Raw genomic sequence first — 25808 nt, 5'->3', positions numbered from 1 at the left:
TTTGTCTGGACACAGTTAGTGGTATATTCACAACTGCCTGTCAGGCTACACAAGTGCAGATGAGGCTGGGGGGGACCGTATATTGATGGAATTAATTGAGCGTAAGCCATGCTGACTGGCGGGGAAAATCACATGAGAGAAACAAAACACACGTGCCTCACCAGTACTGTGCTCTAACAAAGAATGAGCAGCTACAAACAAATAAAAAATGTGGCAGAGGATGTCAGCACGAGCTCTTTATTATCAGTGGCATTTCATTCCCCGAGGGGCCCGCACACCCCTCTAAAGCAAGGCTCATTCCCCCAAAGTCAGCCGCGTTATACCAGAGAAAATCCAGTTTAAATAAATGGAATATTAAGTCCTGTGACAGCCTCTGACAGGGTCAGATTCAATCTCCTGGTCCATATTGCTTCCCTCTGACCGCAGCCTCTGCCTTGCCTGCTCCCCCACAACCCCTCCGCACTGCGTACTGTCTAATACGTTTGATGTTCTGCAAAATGAGGAAAAACCCTAGCACTAGAGCTATAATGAGAATGTGTTCTCAGGATGCCCATTAATTAATCCTGGGAGACCTCTGCTCCCCTGTGCCATACTGTTAAAGCCACAGGCAGCTCAGATGTTTCCCCTGGCAGTTCCCAGGGATGCAGCAGAGGTAGAGAGGAGGCTTTGAGGGGTGCATGGAGGCAATGGCTCTTCACACCCTACTCCCCTCTGCCCACCCAAGCCCTCACATGGACACATCCACCTGGTGCTTGCTTAATTGCCCATTTGACCGGGCAGCATGATGGCAGAGTTGGCTGCTTCCCTCTCCCATTGAAGGGTGGGAGAAGGGAAAGGAAAGGTGCAGTGAGTTGGCATTGAGATGTTACACCAAACGTCAAGGCCGGGGAGATCACCCCACACACATGACAGCTGGCCCAAAAATAGCAAAGGCAGTGGGAGTCAGAGACACCTAATGAGCCTCCTCTTACCTTGCTTCAGTGGGTGTTCAGGTTACAGGCAAGGCCAGCAATGTTATGCTACAGAGGCCTCTGCTTTTTTTTTTAGTTTTTTTCTTTCTTTTTTTTTTATTATTCCAAGCTCCCAGGTATGCTTTGGGACAGCTCTACAAAAAGAGAAAAAAAAAGTCATGGTTTGAAGCTGACGGATATATTCATCTTGATATTGCCACTGAGAACCTTGCAGGGAAAGGAGGTGGAAGGAGGAAAGAGAGTATTATTAAAAAAAAAAATCCAGCAAAGAAAAAGAAATTTTCATGTGCCACATGACACCCAGCTTTATTTTCTGATGTTCATCGGATAAGTTAACAAAACAACACAGAAATATGCTGTCACCCCCTCTGCAGTGATTACAGCAGTTACAGTAGCTATGAGAAGTGTCCACAGACAGCAACAAGATTTGTGAGGATGCCAAGAATAAGACAACTCTGTCACCTTAGGCTGGCGTCAGTGACATCAAATGTAAAGAGGCTGTCACGTGCTTCAGGAGCCTGATGCCTGATCAGTCTCCTGATGGGTGCAGGGAGGTTGGTGCTGCAGGCTTTGCAGCAACTGAAGAAAATGCAGAGGCAAGTGAAGAGGCATCAGGAAAGCACACTTGCCTGCTGGCCAAAGCTGTATTGCCATCCTCACAAAATACTATGGGTCAAATTGCCTCTCACCCTACCACACTACCCATCCTTCCTCCACCTGCAAAATAATCCTTCACTGCCCACAAACATGGACCTAAAGATATCCTGCTTTGTGGACAATGCTGATGAGAAAATTCATGCTCTTTTCAAGCAAGAGATGCATATGAGAACAGCATCCTCCTCTTCTCTCTCTCTCTGCTGCCTGGTGTGAAGACTGAACACATTCCAAAATTATAAAGAAAACATACACAGACATTTTTTTTTTTATTATTTTTCTCCCCAGCTCTTTTCCATTCAGAGTCAGCAGGGAATGCACTTTGTACTCATTTGTAATTGCGGTATATTGAGGAATGTTCAGTCAGAGATGTTTCACATCTCGCTTCAGAAGTCTGTGCCTATTTTGATCTTTTCCAAGTGCAGTATCAGATATGTGACTAGTTGCTTAGAAAGATTTGTATCCCACACACATGAACATTGTAATAGAGGACAGCAGATTTGTTTTCCCCTGGAATTCAAGTGTTGTGGGTAAGAAGAATATTTTGGTTATACTGTTTCTTCCAGTAAATTAGTCATTGCCTGGTTTTTGTTTGTTTGAAGATGTGGCCCAACACCTGCTATGTCCTATTATGCTAAATAGCTTGCTAGAGTAATTTACTTTTGGCAGCAACTTGCAGAGATGGGTGCTGTGTGCTGAAACAATTGTGCCGCCCCCTTAGCACATATTGCCCTAATATTTTTATAGCTATGTACACAGAGGAGGGCTACTCAAATATTTTCCATAGAAAAGCAGTTTACTGACAGTTTCCATCAAATGCTGCTTCTTTCCAAGGAAAATGCTACTACTGTCTGAGAAACTAAACAACTGAAAACTAGTGGTCTTTTAGTCTTGGAGCAATAACCAAAAAAATGTTAATTAAAAAAATGTAAAAATGGCAGTTCAGAAAACAGAACAGCTTTTCCTGCAGGAAAGCTTTCTAAAGCAATAAATGTTGTACAAGATGGATTGTTTTTATGCTCCTCTTTTATGTACAGGACTTTCAATCTGACCTGCTTTACACATAATGTGTGGCGGGCTAAAACCTACCACGATGCAAAGAAGAGAAGACACCATGGCACAAAAAATAAACAAATATCTGAATGATGATTCACCGGTGACATAAAGAAATTACAGTGTTACCTTTACTATTGCTTCCATTCTGAGTCTGAGCTATGGGGAGTCTTCACGGAGGTGCCTTTCCTGGAGTCATTTCAATAAATGGACTGTCCCTGCTTTTACTTTAAAAATAGTGAGAGGTTGCAGACTCTCTTATCTGTGGAGGGAACATTATCAATGGGCACTAAAGGCTTTAAAAACCACCAGGCAAAAAAAGAAAACTTAGAAGATACTCTTTTTATGCTTTCCCTCATTCTGAAGACAACAGCAAACAAGAAATTCAGAGAAATCTGACACAATTTTTCTCACTGATTTGAGCTGGCAATTCTGGAACTATTTACGAGAAGAAGATGTAGTTTACTGAAGCTAAGAAATGTCCTAGATTTTCTTACAATCAGATTCATTTGCTTAATTTCCCATGGTCGTAGCAGCACTGGTGTTTAAGGCGCTTTGAATTAAGTACAGTGACTCAAGCCAAGAAATCATAAAAACCATGAATCATTGTGTTTATGTTAAAATACAACAGGTTGGGGCATAGCTTTCTAAATAACACTATTACAGTAAGAATATACTAAAAATGCATGCTGAAATCCTTCACTGGCAGAGAAATTAGATTTTCCATCTACACTTTCTTCGGTTCCAGATTTCTGTGGCTTTATTATTACAAATTATTTTAGGATTCCTTTTTCCTATAACAATGAACATACTTGTTCTCTGTTTTAATCACTGGAGACACAACAAGGCTAATATTGTCATATATTAAGTAACTGAAAATACTTCGCCTTCAACCGTGGTGATATCCCAGGAGATTAACCCTCCTGCTGGGCTGTATCACTCAGACTACATAGCTCCCATACACTTTTCCTCTTTTGGAGGAACAGAATAAAATAGTGGATAAAGGAAGAATAAAAATTTTAAAAAAGGAGCTGAAATGGAGGGATATTTTTTTCCTTAACTTTTAAATTTTCCAGTTTTCTTTCTTCTTACATTAATTGTCAACCATTCCAGCTATTCAGACACCACACCAGTATGAACTCCATTGAATATATGCCTTGAAGGCCAGCCAGGACTAATAGAGTCCTCACATTTGGACAAAACTGTGGTACTCTTAATCTTGATGAACAGTCTGATTTTGGTCTGCATCCATCAATTAAGTTGCCTAACATCATGAGCAACAGGGAGCTGGAAGGAGCTGTGCTTTTGAGGCCTGTATCAAAGCTGAAAGCTTATGTGAGGAGTAAAGTACTGCCAAATGCCAGGAAAAGCATCCCTGTGTTACCTTTCATGAGTCTGGAAAACCCTTGTGCTCTGCAGTTCAGAGTAGAAGGCAGGTGGAGGTTGAAGCACCTTTGCTGCTTGGAGTTATAAAGCTGAGTGCTTTAGATTTCTCCACCTTAAACAACTTTGGCTTAAGTGAATGATTCTGCTTTAGTCACAGTATTTACATCCGTATGAATTTGTGGAACTGAGCCTCAATATAATGCCAATGTTAACCTGAGTCGTCCCAGGAAAAAGAGTGAAATGGATATGCACAATGAAAACCTGAGAGCCATTGAAGTTTGCTGTGATAAAAGTAACAGGGTATTGAAATGGACCCAGTATGGTTCTGCAGAAACATCTATGAGCTAAGAAATACACTGTAAGGGAAATGTGCATTATACTCTGAGTGTTAAAACCTGGTACTCTGCTTAAGTGATTCCCACTTTTTCAATGTTTACAATAATACAGTGGAAGTGAACTATGGAAAGACCTTAATGATGCTCTCTCCTTCCAGTAACTATAGGTACAGGCAGTGTTGTTCCTTTTTCCAAAAAAAACACTTTCCTTTTTTTCCCCCCAGTTTCTTTCTGGTATGCAGCACAGAACATAACTGCTTTACACTGTAGGCTCAAAAAGTCACGAAGCAGCTGATAAAAGGGAAAGAAATCAGGATGATTTTCTAGATGAAAAAAGGACTTTTCTTATTGGAGATGATAACTCCCACCAAGGGCTCCAGGCTTTTGTTACATCAATTTGAGAAACTCATAATCTCTGCATTATGAATGTTCAACCAGGATATTTCCTGCTGTAGTGCATCAGGCACCTTCAATATCACAGCTCCTGTTGTCATTGTTGGGTAAACAGCTTTTGACACGTTTTCAATATGATTACATTAGAACAAGTGGGTCATGATTGATAACCTAATATTCAGGCCATGCAAATCATCAATCTTGGGAAGTATATTAATTATTCAATGTAACCGTCTAATGCAAGAATCAATGTTGGAAATGAAGAAAAGAAACTCACAGCTCCCAGCAGAGGCTACATCAGATAATAAAAAAGGAATACTAAATAATCTCAGCCCATAATCCTATTTAATAAAATCCATTTATTTAGCTGTCAAAAACATGATGCAATTATTTAAAAAAACAAGATAATGAAAAATATTTTTTAATTTTTTTTCTTGTGGAAAAGAGATTTTTGCATTTTTATGCTATGATTAAATGTGAGGTCTAAAAATACACTGTAAATAATGAGAGTAACTGTGACATATGTGAAGAAAAAATATCACTCAGAGAAAACAGGTGTTCTCAGTTATGCTTAGAGAGGTTAAATCAATTATGACAGTGTGACACATGGTCTGCAACAACCCAGCAACCATATAGATCCCCTAAACATCACATACATACACACACGGAGTAATAATTCTACATAGGAGGGGATACCTTCCAACCTTAAACAATATAGAGACAAAGTGACATATGTAGCCAAACCAGCCCTAGAGAAAAGGGCCCTTACAGTGTCTGCTGTACTTCTAAAGTTTTAGAAACTGTGGCCAAAAATGTTTGTAATGCAGAAATGGAGTGGCATAGCAGGACACGTCAGAAGGTGTGAAATTAATGGCCCAGCTGACTGATGTGTTGTTGCAGGGTGGAGAGGGGACACTATGGCACTCAGGTGAGCAGGTAGATCTCTCTGTAGGCACATCATAGTCTGCTAGATTTTACCTCAGTGATTTCCCAAATAATTCAGACTGCTTCAAACAGCCCACAGCACCTTAAATATAAAAATCTCTGGTAATAAACGCTGGCATTATCAGCATACACTTAGGCAGGGGTCTATGCATGGAATTCTACATTTTCCTTGTAATGTGATCCTACATGACATCCATTCTATCCACTTTCTTGCTGGATGTTTCCTCCTTTCATTACAGTGCTTCATTCCCAGTTAACAAGGCGCTTTGCAATTTTTGGCATAATGCCTGTCACTGAAATGAAATGACCATCCTATACCCAATTCTAATTTTAGTGAATGATCCCTTTTTCCATGTGCTTTCCTCCTGTGTTTTACCATCAGATTTTCAAAGTTTACCTTTTACTTATAGGATCTATTTTCCTCTCAATAGGAACATCAAAATATATTGGTGACATCCCCCTCCCCACAGCTTCCCTCTCCCCAAACAGAAAAGAATGAGTTTTTTTACAAAAGCTCCACCACACCAGAATGAAGAAGAAAAGTAAAGGCAGGAGCATTTTATTATAGAATCATAGAATCATCAAGGTTGGAAAATACTGTCAAGATCAAGTCCAACACCACCATAACCACAAAATCATCTCCTGAAGTGCCACATCTACCCATTTTTTGAACACCCCCAGGGATGGCGACTCCACCACCAACTTCCCTGGGCAGCCTTTTCCAATGCTTCACCACTCTTTTGCTGAAGAATTTTTCCCTACTATCCAATCTGAACCTCCCCTGGTGCAACTTGAACCCATTTCCTCTTGTCTTATTGCTTGTCACTAGGGAGAAGAGGCCAACACCCACCCCACCGCAAGCTCCTTTCAGGTAGCTCTCGAGAGCAATGTAAATACATGCCTGAAAATATGGAGAAACCCTCTTGTAATTTGTCCTGTTTCACTTTCTCTAAGATTTACAAAGGTCTACATGTATTCATGGAGTGGCAGGTTGTAACAACAGGCAATACTGAGTCCATCAGAATTAAATGGTGACAATTGCCACTACCATTATCCACACCCCAGTGTATCTGAGGAAACACAATAATCACCTAATTTTGTGGCTAATATCAAAGACATTCTATCAATGCAAAGAAATTGAATCTCTGTCATGAATCGTGGCTTTTGAGGTTAGATGCAAGGACAGTGATAGTCATGGCAAGTTTTTTGCAAGTTCATCTTGTGAAAAAGCTCCAATCAGCCATGATTTTGATGAAGCAGCAGTGCCATCCGTGGTATCTGTTCAGTGAAATACACCCAGTGATGTCTCCAGAGGTCCCTTCCAATACTTTATATCTTGTGATTCTGTGATTTCACTCAGTCAGACTTTCAGACCTTGTAGTTTATCTTCCTGATAGGAAACAGCACGATAGTTTCAGCATCCAACCGCTTAAATGTCAGAAGGATTTGGCATTGCCAGGCTTAGTCTTGTGGAAAAATGCTACAGCACAGGTTATGAACTTCTTCAGTCTGCCAGTGGAGATCCCCAGGGACATGGTGGGGACACATGCCAGTGAGTTCCCACAGAAACACTTGCCACCTTTGCCTTAGCAGACTCATTCATAAAGCCTTCATTTTAAAACAGGTATTCTAAACAAGATGAATAAGCAAAAGTTTCCCAACTTTATTACAAGATTTTTAAATGTTGTCTAGCTGGCTGGACTTCTCAATTAGGCAGCTACCCAGCTGTCATTTAAGCCCTCAGCACTGGGCTCTGTGAACTCCTAAATTCTCAGGGGTCTGCATGCCTCCAGTGCTTGCTCTTACCCCAGTTTATCCCAGAATACTTTCACTACACTGTGTGATCCAGTCCTTGTGCATCTTCAACTGAGCACAGTACTCTAGATCAGTATACTAATATCCTAATTCTACATAGCACTTATCAGATCAATCCCTATCAATACTTTTGAGTACATCTCTCAAACACTAGTTCCTCCCTGTCACCCCTCTAGTCATAGAATCATAGAATCATCTGGGTTGGAAAGGACCTCTGAGATCATCAAGTCCAACCTTGATCCACAACCACTGTGGTTCCCAGCCCATGGCACTGAGTGCCACACCAGTATCTTCTTAAAAACCTCCAGGGATGGAGGATCCACCACCTGCCTGGGCAGCCCATTCCAATGCCTGATCACCCTCTCTGTAAAGAATTTTTTCCTAATATCCAACCTAAACCTCTCCTGGCAGAGCTTAAGTCCATGTCCTCTTGTCTTACTGGGAGCTGCCTGGGAGAAGAGACCAACCCCCCCCCTGGCTACACCCTCCTTTCAGGGAGTTGTAGAGAGTGATGAGGTCTCCCCTGAGCCTCCTCTTCTCCAGGCTGAACACCCCCAGCTCCCTCAGCCCTTCCTCACAGGACTTGTGCTGGATCCTTTTACAGCCTCCTTGCTCTTCTCTGCTCCTGGTCCAAATATTAATACCCATTAAGAACCCAGCTGCTTTAGGACCGAACCAATGCCAGCCCCAGAGGCTTTTCAGAATCTAAAATACAACCTTTTTCCTGTTTCCAAACCTCTTCAAACCTCTGTTTAAATGAACCCAACAAACACAAAAATGTTGTAGGGTTCCAAAAACAATTAGGTTTTAGGAACATATGACTGGAAAGGACTTCTAAGTTGAGAGTGCAGCCCCTCACTGTTACAAGGACTATTAGTACAACCTCTTTAATGAACCTCTTTCAGAAACTTATTAGGTTCTCACTTAAAAAAAAAAGAAAAGAAAAAAAAAAAGAAGAAAGGTGCATATATACATATATATATGTATGTCTGTATATATATATATATATATGCCTATGTATATTTTGGCCTTACCACTCCTACAGGAAGATTATTCCACAACCTAACTGCTGTAACAGATAGGATTCTAATTTCCAGCCACAAAGCATTCATGACCACTTTCTGTTCCTTTATTTTGGTCTTAACATAATTCTGTAGCTCTTCTCTTTCCCTGGAAGCAAAATACTGCAGAAAATGCAATCCTGGTATTCGAAACGGAGTACATAGTTTGATGTACATAGAGATAGGAAGTCCCAGGATATAAAAGAGTGCTTAAACCGTACAATTTTTCTCAAATTGTCACATTAATAAAAATGCCTATGTTTGTTTTCTAAAGAGAGAGAAAAAAAAGGAAAATATTGTTAAACAGCGAAAACCTGTTAAACTGAAGTTTTAATAATGAAACAGTTCATACTCGAGGCCCACTGACTTTCATAAGAGAGCACAGACTGTTGTTTTACAGGAAAATTAAAGATGAATTTGTTTAACTGTCTCCATTCATCCTTTAACAAGGAAAAATACAGATTTACTGACAAAAAAAGAGGATAAATAAAATAAATTTATCTTCCCATAGAGGTTTCAAAAAATGTTTCCATCATTAATGTGTGTAAAATAAAAATCAAAAACCAGTGAAACTGTACAGTCAAGCAGCTGTATGACTGTGCTCCCAGCCCACTGCCCCCCTGTGCTGTCACTGCGGTGTGTGGGAGGAGAGCACTGAAGTTCATCAGGGAAGAGTCAACTAAAGAAGTTGCCAGCAACTTTCTGCTATAACACAATGAGGCACTTTGAGACTCTGTTAAAACAAATGTTCTGATCACTTATTCAAGCACTTGCAGTTCTTCTTTTAAGGCAAGTGAAACCATGGCACTGAGCAAAGGAAGTTCAACCATAGTTAGAACATTTTGATCACTACAGGCGATAGTGCCACACAGGTCTTCCTGATTCTTGCCAACTCTTATTAGTACACTAAGGCTTCTCTTTTAGAATATTTTTTTTAGTGTGTCTTTTATGCTTAGTTCTAAAACTCACTGTATTTACCCAAGAGATCAAACCAAGTTTCTGCCTCCAAAACATTTATTAGACAGACTTTTTTTGAAATTGCACAAGAGACCCAAACTCATCTTTAAGGTTTCACAGACAATTACATACCTAGGCATTCAGGGCAAAAAAAAAATTTAAAAATAAGTTGTTCTTCTTGCATGCAGCAGTGGGGAAAATTAGAAGTCATACAAAAAAGCAACTGAAATCACACAAATAGAAAACTGGTCAAAGCATAAATTCCATAAGATAATATTATTTGACCCACAATCTGTATCTTGAAATTATCTTGGAAGATGTTCCAATCTGCATCAAAGATGTGGCTATGAATGCATTTAGATATTGAGTACATCTGATGCCAGGTTTTTCACACAAGCCAAGACAAATGCTAAGCCACTTGATTGAGAACAGGGGTATAAGGAGGTGGAGAGGTGCACAGCAACTCTATTTTGTGCAAAAGCCAGTCAAGTTGGTGTATTTGCAGAACGTCTATTGGATTGAGCCCCTCAGGCAGGAAAACAAAAGCAACACCTCATTTCTGGATACAAACAGATTTCAAGCAAGAAACAGGCTCTGAGCTGCTCAGACTGCCAAGGCTGAGGTGCCTCTGAGAATGCCCAGAAGCAGAATTTATGTTCCTGAAAAATCCGAATGTCAAAAACATAGGCAGCTGCAGAGGTAAAGCAGAAACTGAGCAGAATTTTTGAGAACCTAGGGTTCAGACTAAGATACCAAAGGCACACTTACAAACTTTGATGCCTTCATGGATGTGGTGTTCACTTTTCCGGTGTCATTTTGCAAAATGAGGATAGAATCACTCTCTTCTCTATCAGGAACACCGAAAAAATGCTCACAGCAAAATCTGTGAGGTGATGAGCCTAAAAACTACAAGCCTTTGAACAATAAATTACAATTCATAAGTGGATTTTGCAAAGTCTTCAGCAAACAGTTAAGGCTGTTGTGTCCAGCCTTATGCAGCCTTTCACCTGGCCCAGGACTGTGATGTCTGGACAGAAGTTCTAGCTGATCACCAGTGTCTCTTCTGTAATATTTTGTGTATTGCTGACTGTTCTCATCACATCACAGTGTATAAGGCTCAATATGTTACTTCTTGTATGGGACACAAAACACATGCAGAACATGCTAGACCCTCTGTCTACCTTGCTCCTGCTTTGAGCTGTCCATGTAGTGGCAGTAAAAAATCCTGCTCCTCTTCCAGATGAGCTGCCGCCTGCTTCCTCCATCATGGAAATTGTCCAGAGTTCCAGGGAAATGTTCCCAGGCATTTGTTGCATGCAAATAGCTGCCAAATAAATCATTGTATATTGCAGCACAACCCCTGAGGGGGTTTGTACCTATGGAACTTGCTACTGTCACTCCACTTCCCCATATACCTTAATCATGTTATTCATTCAGCAAGAAGGATGAATGTTACACCGTGAGACTTTAATCCCGTGCTGCTGAGGATCTGATTCTCAGAGAGAGAGAGAGAGAGAGCAGGAAATCCAGGGAAAAAAACTTTAGGTAGGAGCCAAATACCATTATTTCTTAGCATTGGGCTTAAGCAAGGACTTCATTATGAGAATATCTCCCTAAAATACTTCAGAGAAATTTATTGCATAAGCACATACTCATTGTGTACATGTGCACATATGTATGGGTATGTCAATAAGTATGGGGCCTAAACAGCACCTTTAAGGCAGTGAATTTGCTACCTTGTAATGCCTCTGAAAAATTCTTGTCTTCTCTCTACCTCTGTGGATCACAAATCAACTCTACAAGAACATTTCTTCTGTCCTCTAACCCTTTGACTTTTTTTCCCATAAAGACAATAAGAATGAAACATCAGCAAACATCAGGAGAGAAGCACAGCATTTCGTGCTAATGAAAGAGCCTGTCTTATAATGGCCAAATTACTTATTAAATTTATCAGTTCATCTGATATCTCTGCAGTCAGATGTCTGTGTGTGAGGGGTAATGCCTATTCCTTCATGCTTTGACAGTAACACCACATAGATCCCTTCCACCAGGATTTAAGCTCTCAAGCCTCTGTTACGACTGCAAACAAACATGCCAACTACCAGGTTCCAGACAGATCTATGTCACACCCCATAGTCCCCCCAGAGCAGCTTTGGTGTAACATTAACAGAGACTGAAATATTTTTTTACCTATGTCTAAGGTCCAATGTCCAAGCAGTTGAGGGATATAAGGCTATGCAGCTCATTATGAACTAGTCCCTCTGGAAAGCCAGCTTAGAGACTGATATTATTATTATTCCAAACTCAACTAGGAAAGCACAAGAATAGGACAAAAAAGAGCACAGCATTGTGTATTTCCAAAGTGTTGTGCTTATCAAACAATTTAACATGCAAAAAACCAAAGGCCACATAAATCAATAAAAGGAGCTGACACAACATTGTCCAGTTCAACATCTATGAGAAGCATCTTGTAGGGCTTTCCTCTTCCATGGCTGAGTGACAATTTAATGAGCCATCTTCATAATGCCAGGCCTACCCAAAAAACATGAAGTTGCAGTCCCTCTTTCTTCTCCAGTTTATCTTTCTGCTCTCAGCCCTGCTTGAGAGACTGACCAGCAGTAATTTTCTAACTCCATTTTGATGTACAGTCTCTGCACATCTGCTGACTGTGTCCCTTCTTGGCCTCATTCCAGGTCCTCTATCTATCAGCATGGGAAAGAGGACTGCCTGCCACAAAAGCCTTCCTTCTAAGAAGGAAGTCATGACATAAGTCATGACTTACTGCAGCTGGATATGACAAAGGTCTCATCCCATTACTCAGGTCATAAATTTTAGTAATTCTTTAATAGTAGTAGTAGTAATAATAATAATAATAATAATAATAATAATAATAGCTACTGGTCCAGGAAGGGAGTGGGAAAAATCACTGTTTCATTCTAAATAGTGAAGAAGGTAGAAATCTACTTAAAAATCTCACCTATTAATCAGATTTTCCAACTGGCTGGTGAATAAAGCTAAAGTTTAGGGGACTCACTACCATATTACCACAATTCAGTGATGCTGTGGTACACTGACACTATTTCCATTCTTCCAGTACTTACCAGTGTCCACCAGACAGATTCAATACCTCTGCCTGTTCTGTAAACCCCACACAGTTACTACTTTCCTAAGTGGGAGAAACTTGGAGTGTAAGGATAGGAGGACCAAATCCCATTTCTACTACAGCCAACCGTGAGTGGCCACAGTGCACAGCGTAATGACAACCATGACATTCCCAAGTCACCATGGATTTGCTGCAGAAGTTTACTACTCCAAATACAAAAGATTGTAAGGAAGAATGGTGATATAAAGCTCCTCACACTTCCTTCTTCTCATTCCTGTGAAGCCAGGGAAGAATGATTGTTTATGGACGATCTCAGTTGTCTACTCTTTCATCCTTTTCTATTAATCATTCTATGTCAATGAATGAAAGTGCAACGGTTAACATTACAGATTAATTGTTGCATCTTAATCTATAATTATGGGATTACATGTGTGATAAGATTTTCAGGCATAAGAATGAAAAAGAGTATTATGAGATTCAATATCTGGCATGAAATTCTTGCTGACTGTGCAAAACTAGAGTTCAACCTTGAGCTGCTACACGAAAGTGGTTGGGTTCTGTGCCATTTCATCTCAATTTGCATTGAACACAAAGGAATGAAGGTAAGGGAATATATAATTTGAAACACTTGTAAGACATGATAGAGACCAAAGCTCATCTTAAGAATGCAATGTGTAAGTTAAGATTTTTTATTAACTTTGGTATTTTACTGAATAAAATGAATGGGGAAATGTCATCATTTTATATTTTCACATAACCCACAAGGAAAGTAATAAAGAGGTTGATTTTACACCAAGTATTTTCTGCACGGTACTCCACAACATACCATAATCTAGATAACCATGCTCCACAAATTCTCCTTGGATGGACCCTATCATGCTAAACCTCAGAGTTCCATCAAATTGCTTTACAGCCACTGTTCTATTCCATGGCCAAGAGCAGTAATTATATCTTTGGACCAACAAGTTTGACTAATTGTCCTTGATCCCAAAGCCTTCTGCTTCTATCCAAGTGCTACCCCAAAGCAGAATGTCATTACACAGCCCTGTGGGCTAGGCAGTTCATGGCCTTTCCTAACACCAGAAAGCCTTAGAGCAAGACTGAGCAAGCTTTGTGTATACAAGGGAGAAAATCAGTGTCTGTGTGTTCTGATTGACTGCAGGAAATCACAGTTGTATGGGGAATTGAAAATCAGTTGTTAATTTTAAACATAACAGGTGCTCAATGAAAAGGTGGCTAGGTTAGGAAAATATACCCAACCCTTCCCAAACTGTAAGCCTGTGCAACATGAATGCAGGGAAAACACTCCCTGCTGAATGGTTTGATCAGGTTGTAGGCACTGGTTTCAAGAAATGTGTGCAAGGAATAGTTTTCTCATTAGATGTCTTTAGCCAGATTATTATCCTGGAAAATATTAATTCAAGAGGGACAGTATGTGCTGTTAGAAATTAATGATAGCTACTTTCTCAAAGTTAAAAATATTTTCCTGGAAAGAGATTTCTTATTATTCACCACTTTTAGAAGGTTACATTGTTTGGATTCAGCTCTAAGTTTAGGACTGAAATCCAGACACAAACACATATGCACTCTTAACCCCTCATGTCACCCTGGACGTAAAGGCTATTAGCATTTTTCTCTTAATTATGTTTCTGCTGGTACAGCCTGTATTTTCAAAGATGTTCAGCACTTTGTTTTATGCAGTGTGCAGATTTTCATGAGGGCACACATGGACTGTTAAATTACAGAGATATTTAGGATATGCACAAAATAATTGTGCACTCATTTTTTCCTTTTTTTCCCCCTCCTCCTTTCTATATTTTCATAGTTCACTGGCCAACATCAGCATAACAGCTATGCTGTCAAAAAAAATAATAATTCCAGCAATAATAGGCACAGTCTTTGTACAGAAATTCACCTTATTCTGACAGGCTATTTCCTTATTATTTTTTTATCAGGAAAGACATGTGTTTTACAGGACAAATAGGAAGACACAAACATTACCCAAGTGACCTTGCAATCCAGATTTGCAAAGCTACAAAGGAAAGATGCCGTGCCATAGACCAAGTTTTTATTCTTGACTCTTTCAGCAGCCTGCTAACAAAGATTGGGCACCTATCTCAGCTCTCTGCACCTTGGTTATCTTACCTATAAATCAGAGGTAAGATATGAAGTATGCTTAGATCTATGATAGACAACACTATTGGAGTATAGTGGCTAATTTTCTGAGGGAATAACTATTACTGCTTGTCAGAACTTGCTTAAATTGGGAAAGCAACAGAGCAAACTGAGAAGGGTTGATCCTTCAAAGCCATCAAGCTGTTGTACAGCTCTAGCCATGTGGTTACCTGTTCCCTTCTCATCCTTCCTATAAGAAGGAAAGAGTGTTATGGGCTTTCTGTCTCTGGGACCTGGGCTTCCCCCTCACTTCAGAGTTCTCCTGCACAGCAGCATATTTGCAGAATGCCCCTCCAGAGGACTATGTGCAGAGCCAGCCTCAGGCTGTGTGTATCACCAACCACCTCGGTCACAGACCTGCTGCAAGAGGGGAAGGGTTAGATTAGGCATGAAGAATGAAACATAGCAGGCTCAGACAAGTCACAAAGCTCATCCATGAGTGCACACATGCACACCACATAGTGACACTCACTGAGGATCAGTGTGTTACCATAGCACACAATAAAAGATGTTTCTGTGGTCTCGCTCCCTAAGACTATCAAACACAATTCTTAGGCACTAATTTTATGATATTGCACTAGATGGAGACCTGTCTGAAGGCATTTCCCAAAAGTCTTCATCACAGATATTGGAAATGGAAATCCATGACAACAAGTTTTATGCCACTAGCCAGTAGTTATATCCCTTTACTTGGGTCTTGCCTAGGACTTAGGGGCAAAGGCCAGTTCAAGCACCCTAAAGATGATGGCCTCAGATTGCTAAATAGAAATTTTCAGATTCTTTGAAGGGATGATTCTCAAATTATATAGACAAGAAAACAAGATTCTCTCCAGTGCTGTATAATACCAGACCTTTCTACCCATAAATAGTCCTTTCTATCCAGACACATCTATATTTTTCAGAGGTAATGTTATTGCCTCAATAACATCAAATGTCAAGGAGTTGTATGGGTATGTCATACAGTATCTACAGACAGTGTTTTAGGTTCACACAGATCATCCCTTCAATGAGCAGATATCACTAGAGAGATATGAGCAAGGGAGCCTCAGACCAGGCTGAAATAATCCCTCCCCAGGGTCAGCTGGCCATGTTTGCCCAAACACATTTTAGCTCTGGCACTGTGCCACCAGCTGACCACAAGCCTTAAGTAGATTCAATATCTGTGAAAGATGGAAGTAGCATGGCAAAGAGATAATTACTCATAAGATGTTAAAAATGGCCAGTAGAAAGCCTGGTTAGTGTATTTCTACAAAAGTCTGCTTTGGGAACAATAATTATTATTAATAAAGGTATTAAGTTTACCAAGCTAAGAGTTAGCTGTCTTATTTTTTAGCTTTCCTTCATGCAAAAGTAGAGGAGAGGAGCAAAGAAATCACTTAATAAAGGCTCTCAGACATTGTACCTTTTTAGTATCTAAATTTTGGGGTCAATTCTTTATTAGTTTAAAGAAAGACTGACAAATATTTGAACTCCTGCAGCCCTATTCTGGGCTTTCACTTGTAGCCCTATTTTTCATGTTAGGAGAAAGGATAAATAAGAACCCCCAATATATCATTTTCATGTCCATCATCATTTTATATGCTTTCACCACCCTCCATCCTGCTGTCCCTTCACATTTTGTCTTTTAATTCTCCCAGATACAGAGGCTGTGCACTGCCTTTAATAAGTCACATTACTTCTATCCATTTCCCTACCTATTTTGGCTTTGTAATTTTCAGTGATTTTCCATTTTCTCTAGCCCCTGATTTTAATATTTTTCTTTCTTTTTAGCCACAGCTCCACACTGATTTTTCCACTGACAGCCAAGCTCTTTTCTGCTGTGGTTGTGGTGCATTTACAACCCAGCAATGTGAACAAAGTAGATAAAATTATTCCTTCCAATATGTATTACCACATATTTTTCAGCACTGAATTTTATTTGACATCATTTTCCCCAGCCACCTATCTTTGTTAAGTCTCACCAGAGTTCCTCACAGTCTTATTTTGTCTGGACTAACTTAAATAATTCTGCAGATTTTGTGATTTCAACATTCTTCCTCCCCCACTTCTTAAATATTATAAATGAATCTATTAAGTGCTAGGGATCATGTACAGTAATATCATCATATCCTGCTGATAATGGACCATTTATTCAAACTCTTTCTTGGCCTCAAAGCCAGCCATGATGTGTGACACAATTTCACCCTTCTTTCCTCCCCTAGAATGACTGCATTTTGTCCACTTGATTTTCTTAGCAGCTTTTTGGAAAGTGAAAGCTGAACCTGCTAGTTCTTAGAAGCTGAAAACAACAGGAGTCCTGACCAGCCTCTTAGATGCTGAATATATTAATTTGGATGGATACTTCATCTTTTAACATTTGTGCTTCCCTATGTCTCTCATGGAGAAAGACTGAGAGAACTGGGGCTGTTTAGCCTCAAAAAAAGAAGGCTGAGAAGGGATCTTATTAATGTCTATAAATATCTGAAATGTGGGTGTCAAGAGGAAAGGGACAATCTCTTTTTGGTGGTGTCCAGTAACAGGACAAGAAACAATGAGTTTAAGCTAGAACATAGGAATTTCCACCTCAGAGTGAATAGAAACTTCTTTACAGTGAGGGTGATGGGGCACTGGATCAGGCTGCCCAGAGATGTTGTGGAGTCTCCTTGTCTGGAGACTTTCAAAAGCCTCCTGGATCCCTTCTGGATCACCTGCCCTAGGTGATCCTGCTTTGGCAGGTGGGTTGGACTAGATAATCTCTAGAAGGAAGGAACTCTAAAGGTTCCTTCCAGCCAGTAACATTCTATGATTCTTACAGAAAAAGTGTCCCTGAATGCTTGCCCTGTTTTATACTCTTTCCTAGGCATCTGCTATTGGCCACCTCTGAATAAGAGCTGGGATAAATGAGCTTTTGGTCTACCATGGTACAGCCATTCTTATGCAGTAATCTCATTTTCATTGTCTGAAATATTAGGTTTCAGGTCAGGTTTTCCCCAGACTCCCTATGATGACAAATGATTTAAAGAACATATTAAGACAAAAGTGGCTGATTTTGGATGGCATAGGATGACAGTTTTGCATCATGTCTGAATGTAAGTAACTTCCTGCTTACTCTCACCTTCAGATCTTTAATGGAGACAGTAAAATAAGACAAATCTTATATTAGTACACCCTGGAGCCCATCAATCATTTCCCTTCCCCATCTGAATATGATTACCTTTGTTTATGATTTTTCCCACAGTTTTGAATCCGTATGACAGTGTCCATATTCAACCACCATTCAATGAATTAAGAAAAAAATATTTTTGTAATGTTTTCCTTGCTGGTATTATCTATATACTCTAAACATATATATGTATATATATATTTTTTTTTTTTAAGAAGAAAAATAGCAGGCAAGCACATATATAAAACACATAGTTTATAACTCCAATCCTGTGATCAGAGCTCCACAGAAGCTGTATTTCCTTCTTTCTTGTTATATTTGGTTTTTTATGGCATTAGAAAGACAGGTTAGAAAGAAGATTCGGTCACCTTTCTATTTTAAGAGATTATAACACTTACCAACATTTCACAGTAAATTTCAACAACTCAGTCTTAGACTCTCCCATTCATATCATCTGTAATTCCTCAAGAATTAATTCTGGGCTATACCTGGGCTGCTAATTCAAACTGGAAGCTGAAAGGTCTGGATAAAGGGTAAGTAAATGACATTTGTGTTGGGTAGCTAATTGTACCAAGGCAGATGCGTATGCTTTTGACAATAGGAAGATTAAACAGCAGAGGATATTTGGGTAATATTCCTCCTCTGGGCCGGTTACTTGCTGCCAATTTTTCAGAAATATGTGAGGTTTCGAGCTGTGGTGATTAGGCTTTATACTTTGGCATGAGGTCTGACATCTGGACCACCCAGGTGAAAGTCCACTGCAGTCCAGGAATCAGTTGACTCAAAATGCCTGGGAATGTCCCCTTCCAAAATTAAGTTTAGGGGCTGATCCATGAATTCTGCATATGCTGCAAACATCTGCTTAAGCTCCAAGCTTGTAAGACTTCTGAAATAGCAGAATCAAAAACCCCCACCAAAACGAATTTGATGTTTTCATAAGTCTAAAACCTAGACCCCCAAATCTGAGTGTTACAGTAAAAAAATATAAAATTAAAAGTCAGGATAAGGCAACTGCACTGGGATTCTTTATAAATTTTGACTGCCATTTATTTAGCCTGGAGATGCCATGTTCTACCCACAAATCACATGTTCAGTAACCAATCCACCCAGCCACAGCCAGCCAGTAATTGTTTGCTGCACAAACTCTGTAACACTTCATTAGTTCTGCCACACATCTACTTCCACTGAAGGTAACTTTCCAAAACGAAAAAGCACAGGGCAACATTACAACTTCCATCTATTTTTAGTGTGACTTTAAAAAAAAATACAGGAAATGCAACTGAGGAAAAGGGCTGCTCACACTACAGTTTACAATTTAAAGCAAAAATATGGCCTGCTTGCTTTTTCTTTTTTTTTTCTGTCAATCTTACATTTCTCCAATGAGACTGTGAGAAATGTGCAAAGTTATGTGATCATTTCTGACAGTTCTTGGCAGCTGGGCAGGCAAGCATTGGAAAGGATATCTCTCTCCCGATCCAAGATTAAATTTGGACTGAAACACAGGGCTCATTTAGGCAGCAATTAAAGGACCTTATAGACTGAGGGAGAATGAAATGATAAATGCAAAGAGGCTTATTTAATGGGGATATTAAGTAAACTGCTGGTAAAAATGCCCATTTATCATCCACTGATTCCTAATTGGTTTCCTGTTCCTGCCTGCATGTGGCATTTTCAGAAGGAATTACCTTCCTTTAGTGCGACTGTTGCAAATGCAATAAATCAAGCCCATAGATTTCTAGCTAATTTAGATGGAGACTAAATTGGAGCCAAAGCATGCAAGAGTGCTTGCAATTAATGCTCATTACAACTTTTAGCCTCAAAAACAGGAAGGATCATTTTAATGCACTATTCCCAAGCAACGACACTATTTCAGGTCTTGGCCACCCTTTGTATGCTCAACAAAAATTACTTGCTTTAGTAAGAAACTGGCCTTCCTAAAAAATTCCTAGGAGACCAGGTTGAGGTCTAGCAATCCTTTAAACACCTGTATTTCAAGAAAATTCCCTGTCTTTGTTTTCATTGTATACCTCATCTGTCTATAAAGACCAACTTACACAAATATATCTTACATTCACCCTGCTGTTATTGACTTCAACAACCCAATTCCAGCAACATAAACTTGACTTCCACCAGGTAGTGTGAGAAGGTAACACTTTTCTAGCTGAGAAATCAATAAATTAAACTGCAGTTTGCCAAGCAGCAACTTTAGTAGTTGTCTATAGTCTTTCATTGTGTTCTTTTTCCAAGGATTCAGCTTTGCAGAAGAGAAGGAAAAAATCTTGCTAGCGTGGGAATTTTTTTGGTTTGCTGTTCCCACAAGGTGCTTCAGAGATGGAGTCTGTGTCTCATTTCATGTCATATTATTGTTTGATAAAGCAAGCTATTTTTCAAAACACATGCAGTGACCCAGACTTTCTGCAGCTTTTGGCATTTGCTCCACTTGTGTGTAGCTCTGATTCACAGCACTGCGAGCATAAACAAAACTTGGTTAGCTGTTGTGAGTTCCAAACAAAGAAAAAAGAAGAAAAAATCTTTTGCTTCCTGAATCCACTGAAGTTGATGACAAACAACTTTATATACAGTGAAAAGAAAATTATGTTTCCTAGGTCTGAATCCATAAAAGTTTTTTTTTAATATATATAAGATCATCTTTCTTTCTCTTATCCACTGAAAGAAAGGATTGTTTGTTTGTTTTGCTTCCAAAAATACAATTGACATAACCTAAGTACCTTATGGCAATCAAGAGTAAGAGACTGAGAAACACTCTCTATCCTTGGTGTCACAGAACAGACTCTCTCTTTCACTTAGATTTGAACCCAGCTACAGTCAGGATTTTTTTGTTCTGTTTTCTGCTTGGTCATTTACTCTTTAATTCCTTGTTTTCCTTCTGGATCATTGCACACTGAATTAACATTCAGAATTTACAGCCTTCAGAGCTGGCATGTTTGTTGCAAATGATCAGTTTTGAGTGGGATAGGCTGAAACCCAAGTGGGTGATAAAGAAATCCATTAACTTACTGACACACAAATCTTCCATCTTCCTCTATAATGTACCCATGGATGGTTAAAGGCAGTACCCTGGGGAAGACAAGGGTTACACTTACACTCCTCCTCAAAACATATGTAGATAAATATTCATTGGGGAAAAAAAAAAAAAAAAAAAAAAAAAAGACATGGAATTACAAATGTTGGCATTAATGCCCATACCAAGAGCCCACGCTGTGGAGGAAATGGGTTGGCAATTTGAAGATCCAATTTCCTTTTTCTGGCCTCTTACTATTTCCAACCAACTTACTCTTTAACTGTATGCAGAACACTTCATTTTTCTGTGCCTCATCTTCTCCCTCACAAAAGCATGACTGCATTCCACAGATGGGAATTGCCATACACACAAGCACTAACTACTTTCACTTGTTTAATTTTACGCAGCTTCAGGAGATTTACCCTGAATGCCAGGAGCACAGAGAAACACTGAGGCAGCCCTGGGAATGCTCTTTTAATTTGGAAAGCAAGGAGTAAGTGCATCGGCCTGTCCAGCTCTTGCCCTGGCCATGCTTCTGTTTCGACACTTGCTGAACACACAACTGAAATGACCTAAATAGAGTTAAAGGAAAGTGCAGGTTAAACAGAGAGGCAGAGCACTTAAGCTTGCCCTTCTCCATAATGATTCTCATTGGTTTCATGTTTGATGAAGCCAGCTGAAGCTCCAGGCACTGGAAGGTCATCTTTAATTTAAATTTGACATCAGGGCCTGCCCCCATCTTGACTCTCTCTTTTCCCTGCTCCCAGCCCACCCTCTGCACCCAGATGGTGACACCTTCCATTTGCAGGGCTTTACCCCGGATTTCACCAAAGCATAAGCAGATCCTCTGTGAGCCCTGGATATCTCAAGGGATGACATGAAATGCAGCCAATGTCCCCCTTCAGATGTCCCACACCTTGCCTCACCCGGGTGTCAATGGCTGGGACACATTCAGTGTGCCAGTTCCCCTATCTTTCATCCAGCCTACAAGGTGAAAGCAACTCCTTTTCAATTTCTTCTTGCCATCATTAAAAAGGCCAGAAGCAGATTTTTCCCTTCAGAGTATATAAAGGTGTTGAGGCCTGGTGCAGTGAGTGACTGCACTTCAAAAGGCAGCAGCTGCAGATCTTGGACTGCAGACCTCTCAGTTCCAAATAACTGATCAGAGCTTGATCTCACAATAATGAGTTTTATCTTGCATTAATGCCACTGACTCTATGTAGAGCTACTGATGCTTTTTTATATTGGGGCAAGTAATATCAGAATCAGGACCCAAACCTCATGGTTGGTAGGCTTTCTTGCCTAACAAGAGCAACAGTTTTATTAAATTCTTCTCAATTTACCACTGTCAAGGCCTCACAGTCTTCAGAAAGGAAGATGTTTGGAATTTTTTCAAACCAGATGCAGCTTGTCTGTCAAGCATTTAGTCCAATTAAGTTCCAATTTTATATTATTTTTCAGCCACATGTTACAACAAACAACAGAGTAGAAACCCACATATGGTTTCTGATATTGGAATAATGAAACTCAAAGAAAGAAAGAATTGAATTTCCTGTGGTTCCTTTTAAAATATAAAATGTGTAATATTTTAATGGACTAAAATCAGTACACATGGAATATTACTTCGTCCCAACTGAATACAAGGTTCTACATTAATGGAAAAGTCCTGCTGATGTAAACGGCCAGGCAGAACACTGTACTAAATAACTGGGAATTTACTACTCAACCAAAACCATACACAGAGTTGGTACAAGTCAAACCCACTGGCAGAAGGGGAAAGCATATTTGTGTTAAAAGCAGCTGCCCACAGCCAGTGGTGGTGGATTCTGATCTCACACTCCTACAAATGAGAAGTAATTCTACTGCTTCCACCGGGGCTGTAAGAGTGCAAAACAGTTGTGGAGAAATCTTAATCAGCCCACAGTATAATTGACTCCACCAAGTCCTCCTGAATTCACCAGCAGAACACATGTACCACTGCAGTCAGCCATGGTCAAGTGCATTTCATCCCGTTTAATCCCTGCCCTGTAAACAGCCCATCTGCCCTGATATCAATTTGCTGTCTGCTTGTTTTGCTCTGCGATGCATGGATTTGATGAGGGAAGATTAACACTTGTTAATGCTCTGCAGGTCCTTGAACACGAAGGCCTGTGTGCTACTGCTCTTTCCCCTGCACAAGCACCACAGAATCAATGACCACCCAGGGTGAGAGAGGTTTAGCTCAAGCCGTAACCATTCATGCTTTTGACATCATTGGTTCCATCTACAATGTGTCAGTAGTGATGCCAGTAATCATACATGCACCATGGAAAGACTCACTTCAGGGGGCAATGGCTAATACCCACGGGGAATAGCCTTCAGACCTGGATATCTTCCAGTAAGCTGTGAAGACTAAAAGATGCTCAGGCAGAAATTAGTTATTCCCTCTGGGGCAGGAAGGGAAAGCACTGCAGAACCCAAACCCTCTCTTCCCTCTCCACCTTTTGATTGGTTGCCTGGACTTAGGAAAAGATTTTTAAAAAAGGAAAAGAGCATAATGGCCTGAGGAATCCACCTCAAAATAATCCTGCGTGAGGAATGCACCATTATTAACCTTCCCCTTAGTATATGTTAATCCATAGCATTCTTCCAATTTATAGGGTATCAGATACAGGAAAGAAACAACTGCTGTAAGTAGAAAACAGCACAAATTTACAGATTAAAAAAAATACAATCTGAGTACTCTGGACAATAGTAAAATGTAATAATTCACGGGGGTAAAGTGACCATTTCAAAATTAACCACATGGGTTTACAGTTGAGAATTAATTTCATCTCTATTATTATGTCAGGTAAAATAGTCACAGTTATACACTAATTTATATGGAATCACAAAGGAAATCCTATTTCATTAAGTGGATTAAGCATTAATGTATTACCCTTTCCATTTTTATCTTCATTTCATAAAGTGCCTAACAGGAGGTCAAATTAAGAGACCAAATTAACATTTTAAAAAGTCATAGTTAATGCTATACCACAGTGATTCTAACTCCACTGTTCTTTATCATGATAGTATCAAGACTATTTTAACCTTGGTACTGGAAATTAATAACTGTTATTTCCACGGGGAATCATTTTTCCCAAATGTAAATCGCTCAGCAAAGTCAGGCAGAAGAAACAAAAGCATTACTCATTTCATACAAAGGTGTGAGCAGAACAGGAAGAAAGAAAGCAGAAAGTGCTAAATCAGTTCTCTGTTCTCCCTGCAGGAGCCGTACAGATGAAGTCCTCACAAATCTGAACTTGGGTTTATGACTGAAACCAACGGACTCCACCCTAAGCCTGTAAATGGTATCAGCTATTTTGAAGGTCTTTCTTTAATTACTGGTTATTCAAAACAAGATGACATGACCACCGCCCACATAAAAACACAGGAATGCTCAAAGCCTTATAGTCAGTCACCCACCAGAACAGTTCCCCAAATCAAGTTCCAGCCACAATATTTTGTTTGCTCTGCTTGTTTGTATTTCTTTACACCACAGGCATTGTCCTGCTAACACGATTTCCAAGTCTGTTATTTGCTGTTGGATAATTCATATTATCCTCAACTAAGATTAAAGGTTTATCACTCCAATGTTATTAGATCAGTTTTCTGAGGAATTTCTATTTTATTTGTGTAACGGTGTTTATATGTCAAATATGTGTCAAGTCTGAGGGCACTGAGAGTTTAATAGCTTGGAGTAACAAGTGAAGTCACATCTGGAAAACAGCATTTGTTGGAATCTGAATAATAAACTCATCTTACCATAATGCCAATCAGGAAAGATTTCTGTATAGAAATACATAACTGTGAAGAAATATTTCTTGTATTCCAATCTTCAGAAGCACCAGTGCCAGGTTGCAGCTGGACCATTCAATTTAATTAGCACATGTAATCACGTTTGCCTTTCTCCCCTTCTACTCATAAACAGCTTTAATTTGGAATGCTTTTATACAGCAGTGAAAATAGATTGTTGACACCACATAGGTAGGCAAAGGAGTAAGAAGAAATTTACCAAATGTAAGTCAAACATGTCCTCTGACAAGGGCTTGGATGTGCCATCCTTCCCATTCCCTTTTTCTCACCAGCAAGGGACCCACATCCTCCAAGTCTTTTCCTAAGGTCCTCCTGCACAAGCCATTTCACAGCCTTCCATGTGCAGCTGTGGCTGCCTTCTCTACCATCCTTCTGCCCCTACATCCAAGCACAGCTTTTCTGTTGGCTGGTGTTCTTCCCTCTCCATATTGCTCCTCCTTTTTTGAGGGTTAGGCTTCCTTTTCATGAGATTCATCTCCCTCCTTAGAGACTTGCCATGTTATGTAAAGAAGACAAAGACAGCTCTGACCTCTCTCTGCCAAACTCTCCATCTTACTCTCACTCAATATTTCACCAAAGGGCATTCTGGGTCAGTTGCCAGCATGGAAAAAAACTGTCTGGGATCAGTGGCTGGTAGGTGTTTTGGGAAAAGAGAGGAAGCATGACAGAGGAAGTTAAGAAAAAGTTGTTCCTGGCCAGTAAGGATTTGTCCTATGGATGCTGTGACTGAAAATGTACCTATTGCTCAGGTTACAGAACTGCCAGTTCACATTATGTTTGGCTAACCCTGAGAACCCCAAAAATAACTTACCAGTTCACAAAAAGTTGTGTCCTGTGTGTTTTACATCTCTGTAGCAAAAAAGTTATTCTACCTCTAAGAATTGTTGCTATCACTCTGCACAGGAATTCCAGGAAAGGGCAGGGCCAAGTATGTTTGAAATGCCCTTCTCATACTGCATAGG

Source organism: Heliangelus exortis, chromosome 1, assembly GCF_036169615.1.
Source record: "Heliangelus exortis chromosome 1, bHelExo1.hap1, whole genome shotgun sequence".
NCBI lineage: Eukaryota > Metazoa > Chordata > Aves > Apodiformes > Trochilidae > Heliangelus > Heliangelus exortis.
The sequence above is the reverse complement of the archived record's forward strand: the minus strand, read 5'-3'. Positions refer to the sequence as shown.